Source organism: Macrotis lagotis, chromosome 2 (genome assembly GCF_037893015.1).
Source record: "Macrotis lagotis isolate mMagLag1 chromosome 2, bilby.v1.9.chrom.fasta, whole genome shotgun sequence".
In the NCBI taxonomy this organism is placed as follows: domain Eukaryota; kingdom Metazoa; phylum Chordata; class Mammalia; order Peramelemorphia; family Peramelidae; genus Macrotis; species Macrotis lagotis.
In genome coordinates this window covers 48,014,228-48,027,604 of record NC_133659.1, presented here as the reverse complement: position 1 = coordinate 48,027,604, position 13,377 = coordinate 48,014,228, and the positions used below count along the sequence as shown (strand labels likewise).

The 13,377-nt window shown below is 36.3% G+C and overlaps 1 pseudogene; it reads left to right on the top strand.

Annotated features, from left to right (window-relative positions):
• Positions 1-12,306, top strand: part of LOC141511861 (heat shock cognate 71 kDa protein-like) — a 32,222-nt pseudogene extending 19,916 nt beyond the window's left edge.
• Positions 12,307-13,377: the final 1,071 nt, after the last annotated feature.

Genomic DNA, 13,377 nt, shown 5'->3' with positions numbered 1-13,377 from the left:
CACACTGAAAACAGCAAGAGATTTAATGATGATGGGTATGGAATGTCTGACCAAAATGGTAGAGAGAAGATGGGCCTTCTGCTAAGGTCTCCTGGTCTTCCTTCATTTATAATATGAAATAAACCTCTTAACAGAAATCTGATCAATAAAACCCAGAAAGAGAAGCTAGGAGAAGAACATCTACCTCAAGGTCTGCCTCAGGGGAGTGTGGTGGGGGTGCTGGGCACAGAGAGTAGGGAGCCAGTGTTGAGGGGATAGAGCTGGACTAGCCTGGGATCAACTGTGGAGGTGCTGACAGCGGGAGCCATGGTCTGAGAGCCAACTGGGGCACTGAGTCGTTGGCTGTGAGACTGATGGTCTGGGATGTTCCAGTAGGGCTGGAGGGTGAGTTGCAGAGTGCAGCTGGACATGGATCTACTGGGCTTCTCTTGTCAGGAGGACCTCAGACTCCATACATTCATTTTAGCTGAACCCTTTTCCCAGAACAAAGATAATAACAACCTGCCCCCACCCCCCCCCCCACCTCAGGCATGGCCAGCAAAGCTCTCTCAGCTGAAAGGGAGATGAACTCTTCCACTAGATACAAGCCATCCTGCTGCTTTGAATATTTTTGTACAAGTGATGTTTTAATCCTTTTTCATAATCTCTTCAGGGTATAGACCCAGTAGTGGTATTGCTGGATCAAAAAATATGTACATTTTTGTTACCCTTTGGGCATAGTTCCAAATTGCTTTCCAGAAAGGTTGGATAAGTTCACAGCTCCACCAAGAATGTCATAGTGTCTCAGATTTCCCACAACTCTTCCAACAATGATCACTGCCCTTGTCTTACTGGCCAATCTGAGAGGTGTGAGGTGGTAACTCATAGAAGCTTTAATTTGCATTTCTCTAATGAGTAATGATGTAGAGCAACTTTTTCATATGACTATGGATTGCTTTGATCTCCTCATCTGTAAATTGTCTTTGCATATCCTTTGACCATTTGTCAATTGGGGAATGGCATTTTTTAAAAAAATTGACTCAGTTCTCTACATATTTTAGAAATGAGTCCTTTGTCAGAAGCATTAGTTGTAAAGATTTTTTCCTAGTTTACTACATTTCTTTTGATCTTGGTTACAGTGTTTTTTTTCTGTGCAAAATTTTTTAATTTAATGTAATCAAAATCATCTATTTTGTTTTTAGTGATGTTCTCCATCTCTCCTTAGTCATAAACTGCTTCCCTTTCCATAGATCTGACAGGTAACCTAATCCTTGATCTTCTAGTTTGATTATAGTGTTGGTTTTTTATGTCTATGTCCTGAATCCATTTGGATCTTATCTTGGTAAAGGGTGTGAGGTGTTGGACTAATCTCAGATTCTTCTATACTAACTCCCAATTTTCCTACTAGTTTTTTATCGAAGAGAGAGTTTTTATCCCGATAACTAGACCCTTTGGGTTTATGAAACAGCAGATTACTATAATCGTTTCTTGTTATTACACCTAATCTATTCCACTCTTTTTCTTAGCCAGTACCAGACAACTTTGATGACTGATGCTTTATAATATAATTTTAGATAGGTAGCCACCTTCTTTTGCACTTTTTTTATTGAATACCTGGAAATTATTGGCCTTTTTATTTCTCCGTATGAATTTACTTACAAATTTTTCTACTCATTAAAGCAACTTTTTGGAATTTTAATTGGTAGGGCACTAAACAAGTAGTTTAGTTTTGGTAGAATTGTCATTTTTATTAGATTAGCTCCACTTATCAATGAGCAGTTGATGTTTGCTCAGGTATTTAAATCTGATGTTATTTGTGTGAGACATGTTTTGTAATTGTTTACAAAAAGTTTCTTAGTCTGCCTTGGCAAACAGACTTCAAGGTATTTTTTATTGTCTGAGGTTACTTTGAATGTGATTTCTCTTTCTAGCTCTTCCTGCTGTATCTTGCTAGTCATAGATAGAAAAGTTGAGGATTTATAAGGGTTTATTCTATATCCTGCAACTTTGCTAAAATTGCTCATTGTTTCCAATAGTTTTTTGGATGATTTCTTGGGATACTCCAGGTTCACCATTATGTCAAAGAGTAAGAATTTTGTCTCTTCCTTTCCAATTCTAAGTCCTTCAATTTCTTTTTCTTCTCTTATTGCTGAAGCAAACATTTCTAATACAATATTGAATAGTAGTGGTGATAATGGGCACCCTTGTTTCACCCCTTATCTTACTGAGAATGCCTCTAGATTCTCCCCATTGAATATAATGTTTGCTGACGGTTTCAGATAGATACTGCTTATTATTCTAGGGAACAGTCCATTTATTCCTACACTCTCTAGTGTTTTTATTAAGAATGTGTGCTGTATTTTGTCAAAAGCCTTTTCAGCATGTATTGATATAATCATATAATTTCTGATAGGTTTATTGTTGATATATATATATATATATATATATATATATATATATATATATATTAACAATTTTCCTAATATTGAACCAACCTTGCATTCCTGGAATAAATCCTACTTGGTCAAAATGTATTATCCTAATGATAACTTGCAATCATTTTGCTAAGATTTTATTCAAGATTTTCGCATCTATATTCATCAGGGAGATAGGTCTATATTTTTCTTCTCTATTATAACTCTTCTTGGTTTAGGTGTCAGTACCATATTTGTGTCATAGAAAGAGTTAGGCAGAGTTCTGTCTTCCCTGTTTTTCCAGAGTTTATTTAGAATTGAAACCAATTGTTCCTTAAATGCTTGGTAGAATTCACTTGTGAATCCATCAGGCTCTGGAGAATTTTTCTTAGGTAGTTCAATGATGGCTTGTTGAATTTCTTTTTCTGAGATAGGGTTGTTTAGGTATGTAATCTCCTCTTCATTTAACTGGGGCAACTTATATTTTTGTAAATATTTGTCCATTTCACTTAGATTGTCAAATTTATTGGCATAGAGTTGGGCAAAATAATTCCAAATTATTACTTTAATTTCCTCCTCATTGGTGGTGAGTTCAGCTTTTTTCATTTATGATACTAGTAATTTGGTTTTCTTCTTTCTTTATTTTTAATCAAATTGACCTTAGTTTTATCAATTTTATTGGTTTTTTCATAAAACCAACTCTTGTTTTAATTTATTAATTCAATAGTTTTTTTTGCTTTCAATTTTATTCATTTCTCCTTTAATTTTTAGAATTTCTGATTTGGTATTTAACTGAGGGGGTTTACTTTGTTCTTTCACTAATTTTTTAGTTAAATATTTAGTTCATTGATTTCCTCATTCTCTAATTTATTCATGTAAGCATTTAAAGATATAATATATCCCCTGAGAACTGCTTTGAATGAATTCCATGGGTTTGGTATGCTGTTTCATTATTGTCATTATCTAGGACAAAATAATGACTTCTTTCTCTAATTTGTTGTTTGATCCACTCATTCTTTAAAATGAGGTTATTCAGGGTGGCTAGGTGGCACAGTGGACAGAGCACTGGTCCTGGAGTCAGGAGTACCTGAGTTCAAATCTGACCTCAGACACTTAATAATTACCTAGCTGTGTGGCCTTGGGCAAGCCACTTAACCCCATTGCCTAGCAAAAGCAAAAATAAATAAATAAATAAAATGAGGTTATTCAGTTTCCAATTAGTTCTGGGTCTATATCTTCCTGGCCCAATATGGCATATGATTTTTATTGCAATAGGATCTGAGATAAATGTGTTCACTTTCTGCTTTTCTGCAGTTTATTTTTAGGTTTTTATGCCCTAGTACATGATCAATTTTTGTAAAAGTGCCATGTACTGTGGTGAAAATGGAATATTCCTTTCTATCCCCATTCAATTTCTCCCATAAGTCTATCATATCTAGATTTTCTAACAATCTGTTTACCTCCTTAACTTCTTTCTTGTTTATTTTATGGTTTGAGTTATCTAAATCTGAGAGTGGGAAGTTGAGGTCACCTACTAGTAGAGCTTTGCTGTCTATGTCTTCCTGTATTTCTTTCAGCTTTTCCTCTAAGATGGATGCTAACCCATTGAGTGCATACATATTTAGTATTTAAATCACTTTATTGTCTATGGTACTTTTTAGGAGGATATAGTTTCCTTCCTTATCTCTTTTAATGCTCTCTGTTTTTGCAGCTGTTTTGTATGAGATAAGGACTACTACCCCTGCTTTCTTTCACTTCAGCTAAGGGAAAATATAGTTTGCTCCAACCTTTTACCTTTACTCTATATGTATCTCTCTTATTCAAATGAGTTTCTTGTAAGCAGCATATTGTAGGATTCTGGTTTTTAATCAGCTCTGCTATTCACTTACATTTTAAGGAAGAGTTCATTCCATTCACATTCAAAGTTATAATTAATAACTTTATTGCCCTCCATTCCATGTTATCTTCCCCTCTGTTTGTATTTTTTCCCTTTTTCCCCCCTTGATCTGTATTCCCCAGTATTTTGTTTCTGGATACCACTCCCTTCAGTGTTTTTACCCTCCTATATCCACCCCCTCCCTTTTCTTTCCCCTTTCCCCTTTTTCCCCTCCTTCTGTTAGTCCCCCCTTTTCTCTCGTGCCCCCCCCATTGGGATTTCATAGTCTTTACTCACTGAGTGTAATATCTCCAGCTGGTCAGTAGGGGGTGCTGTTTGCTTTCTCTGGAGTGTTTGTGACCTTGATTGAGGCCTTCTCCCTTGGCCTAGAGGGAGTGATTGTAGTTGTTAAATACTTTTGTCTTCAATCAATGGTGGGCTATACCCTGTGTTGATGTCCTCACTCTCCCTATTGTCAGCTGAGTTGGTTCTGCTGCTCACACACCTGTGCCTGGGGCAGAAGTAGTGTGTAATTGTGTTTGTTCTGGGAAGAGGCTTCATCTGAAATGGAGGCATGGACTCTGAGTTCCTCTGGACCAGAGGAGCCCTGGGATGGTGTCTGCAGGTCTCTGGCACCAGAACTCTCCTTCTAGCCCTGCCCCCAAACTCCAGAGGGTCAGCGCCACCACCAATGCCTCTGTTCCCTTGTTGACCTGAGCCCCTGAGGTTGACCAGGCTCCAGCTCTGCTGTTAATCAGGTTCCCAGGCTCTCCCAGGTCCTTTGCTCCCAAGCAGAGTCTGCCCTCTGTGCCCGGACTCACCCAGGACTGTGGAAGACAAATCCTGAGGTAGATGTTCTTTCTCCTGGCATTTCTTTCTGGGTTTTGTTGATCAGTTTTATGTTAAGAGGTTTGTTTCATATTATTTATGAAGGAAGATAAGGAGATTTTAGAACTGTGCCTGTCTTCTCTCCACCATCTTGACCCCCACTAGATGCAAAAGTCTTAAATAAAATCTTAATAAAATGATTACAAGTCATCACTAGGATATTACATTACGATCAAGTAGGATTTATCCCAGGAATGCAGGGCTGGGTCAGTATTAGGAAAACTATTAGTATAATTAATTATAACAACAACAAACCTATCAGAAATCACATAATTATATCAATAGATACTGAAAAAGCTTTTGACAAAATACAGCACTTAATTCCTACTAAAAGTACTAGATAGTGAGGGAATAAATAATTGTTCCTTAGAATAAGAAGCAGTATCTATCTGAAACCATCAACAAGCATTATATGCAATGGAGATAGGCTAGAGGTATTCCCAATAAGATCAGGGGTGAAATTAGGATGCCCACTATCACCACTACTATTCAATATTGTATTAGAAATGTTAGCTTCAGAAATAAGAGAAGAAAAAGAAACTGGAGGGTTTAGAATTGGGAAAGGAGATGCAAAATTCTCACTCTTTACAGATGACATTATGGTATACCTAGAGTATCCCAAAAAATCATCCGAAAAACTAACAAAAATAATTAGCAACTTTAGCAAATTTGCAGGATATAAAATATCCCTCAGGATATAAAATAAACCCTCATAAATCCTCAATATTTCTGTATATGACTAGCAAGTTGCAGAAAGAGCTAGAAAGAGAAATCCCAGTCAAAGTAACTTCGGACAATAGAAAATACTTGGGAGTCTACCTGCCAAAGACTCAGAAACTTTATGAAAACAATTACAAAACACTTCTCACACAAATAAAATCAGATTTAAACAACTGGGCAAATATGAACTGCTCATGGATATTTTGAGCTAATATAATAAAAATGACAATTCTTCCTAGATTAAACTACTTATCTAGTGCCCTACCAATCAAAATTCCAAAAAAAATTACTTTAATGAATTAGAAAAAAATTGCAAGAAAATTCATATGGAGAAATGAAAAGTCAAGAATTTCCAGAAATTTAATGGGAAAAAAGTACAAAAGAAGGTGGCTTAGCCCTATCTGATCTAAAATTATATTATAAACATCAGTCATTAAAACTGTCTGATTGGCTAAGAAATAGAGTGATGGATCAGTGGGATAGACTGGGTGCAATAGCAGGAAATGATTATAGCAATCTACTGTTTGATAAACCCAAAGAGTCCAGCTTTTGGGGTTAAAAACTCTCTCATCAATAAAAACTGTTGGGGAAATTGGAAGTTAATATGGCAGAAACTTGGATTAGAACAACACCTCACACCCTACACCAAGATAAGATCAAAATGGATACAGGATTTAGACATAAAAAATAATATTATAAGCAAACTAGAAGATTAAGGAATAATTTACCTGTCAGAACTATGGAAAGAGAAGCAGTTTATGACTAAGGAAGAGATGGAGAATATCTTTAAAAATTAACTAGACAGTTTTGATTACATTAAATTAAAAAGCTTTTCCACAAATAAAGCCACTGTAAGCAAGATCAAAACAAATGTAGTAAATTGGGAAGCAATTTTTACAACTAGAATTTCTGACAAAGGACTCATTACTAAAATATACAGAGAACTGAGTCAAACTCTTATAAAGACAAGTCATTCCTCAATTGACAAATGGTCAAAGGATTTACAAAGGCAATTTACAGATGAAGAAATCAAAATAATCCATATTAATGAAAATTTTCTCTAAATCACTAATTCTCTAAATCACTAATAATTCTAATGCAAATTAAAGTATCTCTGAGGTACCACCTCACACCTCTCAGTCTGGCCAATATGACCAGAAAGGACAATGATCAATGTTGGAAAGGATGTGGGAAATCTGGGATACTAATACATTGTTGGTGGAGCTGTGAACTGATCCAGTCTTTCTGGAGAGCAATTTGGAATTACACCCAAAGGGTAACAAAAGTGTGCATACCCTTTGATCCAGCAATATAACTACTGGGTCTATACCCTGAAGAGATTATGAAAAAGGGTCAAAACATCACCTGTACAAAAATATTCATAGCAGCTGTTTGTGGTGGCAAAGAATTGGAAATTAAGTGATTGTCCTTCAATTGGGGAATAGCTGAAGAAATTGTGTTATATGTAGTTTATGGAACACTGTAGTTCTATGAGAAACCAGGAGGGATGGGAATTCAGAGAAGCTTGGAAGGATTTGCATGAACTGATGCTGAGTGAGATAAGCAGACCCAGAAAAACATTGTACACCCTAATAGCAACATGGGGATGATGATCCAACTTACTGGACTTGCTCATTCCATCAGTGCAACAATCAGGCACAGTTTTGAGGTATCTGCAATGGAGAATACCATTCGTGTCCAAAGAAAGGATTGAGGAGTTTGAACAAAGACCAAAGACTATATCACCTTTAATTTAAAAAAAGTTATCTTATAATGTCATTTTGCTATATCTTATACTCTATTTTTTCCCTTAAGGATATGATTTCTCTCTCATCACATTCAACTTAGATCAATGTAATGTGAAGACTAATAGCCTTCCTGACATGACAGCTGGCGGGGAGGAAATCGAGATTAGGGGAAAAAATTGTAAAATTCCAAATAAATAAACAAAATCAAAAAATAAAAGGAAAGGAAAAATAATAACGTGTATGAACATGGTCTTATAACTTACTCAGAAAAGAAAAATCTATCAAAATGAGTTTTGCCAATTGTGGGTGAAATTCTCACCAGTAACCTCAACAAAGATAAAAATACAAGCAATCTTGAACAGATGATTGAAAGGAATTACCAATAAACCTGTTCTTCACCCTCAAAGTCTTATCATGAAGGCTGCCAGGGACACGGCTTCTCTCCTTTTACCTACTGGAAAGAAGAAATAGACTTCAAAGTGACCCTCAGAAACCTAAGGGCCTTCTAAAAATCTTTCACATTATTGCTAATGGAGTCAATCCATTTGAAATTACCTTCCTTCTTTCCAGAGTCTCTATATTTTCTCTTCAGCTCCCCTCAGGGTTGGAGACAATACTATACATTCTGAATTTGGATCTCTACTCCAGATTGAAGGACCCCCTGCACCCCCTACAGTGAATCAAGAAGGTCTGAACAAATAACAAGAGAAAGCTCCTGCCTCAATCCTGCCCCATGATTCACTGCCTCCCATTTTCCCAAACGAATTTTTATCTGGATCCAAGTAGGGAAGAAGTCAGTTGCTGCCACTAACATCATCCTTCATAACTAATGAATAACTATGATATTGCCAAGGAATAGCTAGGCAGACAGGTTTCTGTAGTCATTCAATATGATATTTTTCATTGAATTAAAAAATATTTTGGTATTTCGATATATTTGTTTCTCTTTATACTTGTATGCATATTTTATTTTATTCCTTTATTCTGAGAAGGGATTCATCAATTTCACCAAACTGTCAAGGGAAGGATGGTACTACTGATAGATTTTTTTCAAAAGATGAATAGCCTTTTACTGGTAAAATAACTTTACAAATATATTAATAAAATAGACTTGATTTTGCCTAACAAATTATTCTCCTTAATGAAATTCTTGAAGAGCTACATAAGTACCCTAGATTCAGGAGAAGTTAGTTCACAGAAGCCTAAATCCTTGCTATGCTATTTAATACTTTTGCAATCTTTACCAAATTACTTACCTTCCCCCTGCCTCAATTTCCTCATTTTTAAAATGAATAGGTTAGATGAGAAATCCAAGACCTCTTCTCGTTCTACATATATTATTTTATGATCCTATCTGTATAACCTTGGGTAAGTCACCCAGACATTCATTTCCTCATTTGTAAAACATGGACACTGGAATTGCTTCTACAATTGCCTTCTGCCTCTAAATCTATGAGCTTCTTTATATAAGTATATTTTCAAATGAAAAGGAAGGGCTTCTCCCTACCTCAGAGCAACCTTCAAAGCTTCCATAACAAGGGCTTTATTACTCTTCCAAGTGATAGATCATCAACAGTCACTTATCCAGTCTGAGGAATGCCTAATCTTGACCAGAAGCACAGTTTGTTGACTTTTATATTAACTGTCTCCAGGGTATGGGACTGCTTAGCCAGTTCTAAGTCTGTTTTATATTTGAGATATAACTTATCTGCAAGAAAACAGTTGATCAGGAAGCTCCCAATACATGTAGAAAGAGCCAAAAAAATTTGTTCATTAGAAATAATCATCTCTACAATTCCTAACAGTTTTGTGGAAAATACCAAAAAAATTGTTTAATCCTTATGAGAATCATTGATCTAAGATCAATATCTATTGGGCATATAAACATACATATCACACACACACATACACAAACACACACACATGCACATACACATATACACAAACACAGAGATACACAAATGAAAAAACTAACATTCTCTAGGCGATCTGTGGTTCAATTAATCAAAGGGACAAAAGAAGAGAGGAAATGGACAATGAACTTTTAGATTTTTTATAAGGAGTAAATATACATGACAGATCAACCCTCTGGGGAAGCAGATATAAAAAAAGCAGGCCAACAGGTTGCAGCAGTAGTTTCTTCACAGCTTTCCAAGTTTTAGGTTTCTTTTACCTGGATTAAAGCAATGAGCCAAATAATATTTTCACTTTATTCAGTGTCAACATAAGCCATTTCTAAACTTTTTTTTTTAAAAAAATGTATTTCAAGGCTTACACAGAGAACCTAGAAACTGGGTTCTTCTCTAATCCCAGTGTGGGTTTGTAGTTAAACAGAAATTAAGGGGTGATAGACATGAGATGAGAGGAATGTCATGTGTTTGCTGTATTTTGTTTAAACCAACCTGCAACTTAGTTCATCATTTGAAGGGCTACTGACATAGCATTTTTTAAATGAAAGAGTTAGTTAAAATTTTCATTAAAACTCTTTTCATTTTCAGCTGAATAAAGCCAGCTGTTCTTTTCACTTCCTCTGTCTCAACAGCAACACCCCATCAACACTGAGACCAAAGGGCTCCAGAGGACAACAGAACTACTTATGAACAACTGTGTTCTTCCCAGAAGTTTGACACTGCAGAGTTGGCTGGCAAGAAGGAGAAGAAAAACTAACCTGATCAGAAACAACTCCTTGTTCTAGAGGAGTTAATCACCTGTGAATAAAAAGGCAATACCGTAGTTTAATTGTTTACGGGGTATGGTTAACAATGCATTTCTATTTAAGGATCATAAGGGACATTTGTTCCTTTCTTTACAGAGTCTGTGAGTACTCTAAGCTGAAGCTCCAAATATTCCCCAGGAAAAGCCCATATTTTCCTATAGTTCAGAAGATTTATTTTATTCCATAAAAATACTTTATTGAAAAATATTTATTGATATATTTTATTTTAACATCATAGCCATGTACAGATATTGCCATCACCCACTGACATCATGTGGGAACCTTCCCTTCTGTTAAACAAAACTAAAACAGCACTCTTATCTGACAGGGTATTATAATTTTTTCTACCCATAGACCCTATCCTCACTATCTCTCATCTATCCAAGTGGAGTCCAAAGGGGAGGCAAATGTTTTTGTCCAGAAGTATAATCTACAGTGTTGACCAAGATGAAAGAAATTGCTTAAGCTTACCTTGGGAAGACTGTTACAAATGCTGTGGTCATAGTACCAATCTATTTCAATGATTCCCAGCTTCAGGCTACTAAGATGATGGAACCATCCCTGGTTTCAATGTGCTCTGAGTCATCAATGAACCAATTGCTACTGCTATTGTAGCTTGGACAAAAAAAAAGATTGGGGCTGAGAGAAATGTGTGGATCTGTGACCTTGGGGTGGTATTTACGATGTTTCCACATTTGCCATTGAGGATGGCATCTTTAAGGTCAAGCCCACAGCTGGGGACACCTCCTTGGATGTGCAGGACTTTGACAATCACCTAGACAACCATTTTATAGCCGAGCTCAAGCAAAAGTACAAGAAGGACATCACTGAGAATAAGAGAGTTGTTTGTCATTTGTACACTGCTTGGGGACCCAGGCTAATATAGATTATTGGCTCTCTATGAAGGTATTAACTTCTTTGCATCAATCAACCAAGAGCATTTAAGAGGTGAAAGCTGATCTCTTCCATGGCACCCTGGACCCCACAGAAAAGGCATTAAGAGATGCAAGACTAGACAAATCACAGGTTCTTGACATTGTCCTGGTAGGTGATTCCACTACTGAATCCCCCAAATCCAGAAGTTTCTGCAAAAGGGCAGGGATCTCAACAAGAGTATCCATCTTAATTAGGCTATTGCTTATGGTGCAGCTGTACAGGCTGTCATTTTGTCAGGAGACAAATTTGAGAATGTGCAGGACTTATTGCTTTTAATGTCACTTTTCTTTCCCTTGGAATTGAAACTGCTGGTGGAGTGATGACAGTTCTGATCAAACATCAAACCACATTCCCACCAAAAAGACACAGACCTTTATCACCTACTCAGACAACCAGGGTGGTGTGCCTATTCAGAATTATGAAGGTGAGAGAACCATGACAAAGGGTAACAACCTGCTTGGCAAGTTTGGATTCACAGGAATCCCTCCAGCACCTAGGGGTGTTCCTCATATTGAAGTGACATTTGACATATTGCAAATGGCATTCTCAATGTTTCCACTGTGGTTAAGACAAGGAGAACAAGTTCACCATCACCAAGGACAAAGGTTGTCTGAGCAAAGAAAACATTGAGCATATGGTCCAGGAGGCTGAGAAATACAAGACTGAGAATGCGAAGCAGAGAGACAAGATGTCTTCCAACAATCCCCTTGAAACTTATGCTTTCACCATGAAGTCTACTGTAGAGGTTGAAAAACTGCAAAGCAAAATTGACTATGAAGACAAACAGAACATTCTTAACAAATATAATGAAATAATCAACTGGATAAGAACCAGACTGTTGAGAAGGAAGAATCTGAGCATCAGCAGAAAGAAATGGAGAAGGTCTGTAACTCCATTACTAAGCTATTCCAGAGTGCAGGGGGATTATCAGGAGACATTCCAGGAAGCATGCTTGGTGAGTTCCCAGGGGGTGGAATAGCACCATCTTGAGGTGCTTCTTCTGGATCCACTGTTGAATAAGTTGACTAAATGCACCAGAAAAAGAGCATACTACACAACTTTCCAAAAACTGAAATTTCCTAAATTTGAAGCCAAGGCTGTAGCATTTTAAAAGTAACATTTAAGCTGCTATATAAATCTGGGCATTCTAAATACTTTATCAGTACTGTAAATAAGTGAAAGTGCAATTCTTGTCCTGGATAATAAAAGCTATTTAAAATTGGCAGCATTAAAAATATTGGAATTGGAGGGGAGGGAGAGTAAAAAGTATAGAATGATACCTAGAGCCTGGATGATTAGGGAATGGCAGTGCCCTCATTAGTTATAGGAAAGTTAGGGAAAGGGGAGTGGTAATGGGTAGTCAAATGCAATGAATTCAATGTTGGATGCAGTGAGTTTAAGATGTCACAAAAATATACACTTTGAGATGCTCAATAGGAATTTGGAAAAGTGGAGATTTGAACAAAGGCTAGGACTGGATGAGTAGATTTGAGGATCTTAAGCATAGAGATGATAGCTGAACTCTTGGCATCTAAAGAGATAGCCATACAAAATTGTGAATAAAAGACCTTAGACCAGAATCTTGTAGGGCACTCATGGTTATTGTGTATTACCTGGATGAAAATTTGGCAAATGAGAATGAAGAGGAGTCTGTTTTGAGTCTGACCATCCAAAAAGTTCTGATACTATCTGACTATGTTATCATCTAGTGAAGATCTCTTGATTTTCTTTATTACAGTAATATTAGATAATCTATTCAAAGCTTTACTAAAATAAAGGTAAAATACATCCATAAAATTCCATTAACTAATAGTTTAATGATATTGTCAAAAAAGGAAGTAAGATTAGTTTGGTTTTTTATCCTGCTCTTCAGTACCTTTAGTTTTTTAATTACATTTAAAATTATTATGACAATTTTAAAAATTTTGAGCACCAAATTTTCTTTCTCCCTACCTCCCATCCACCCTCATTAAAAAAAGCAATTTGATATAGGTTATACATATGCAGTTATGCAAAACATAATTCCATATTATCTGTGATGTGAAAGAAAACACAGAACAAAAACAAAGAAGCAAGCAAAAATATAAAAAAAATCTGTAT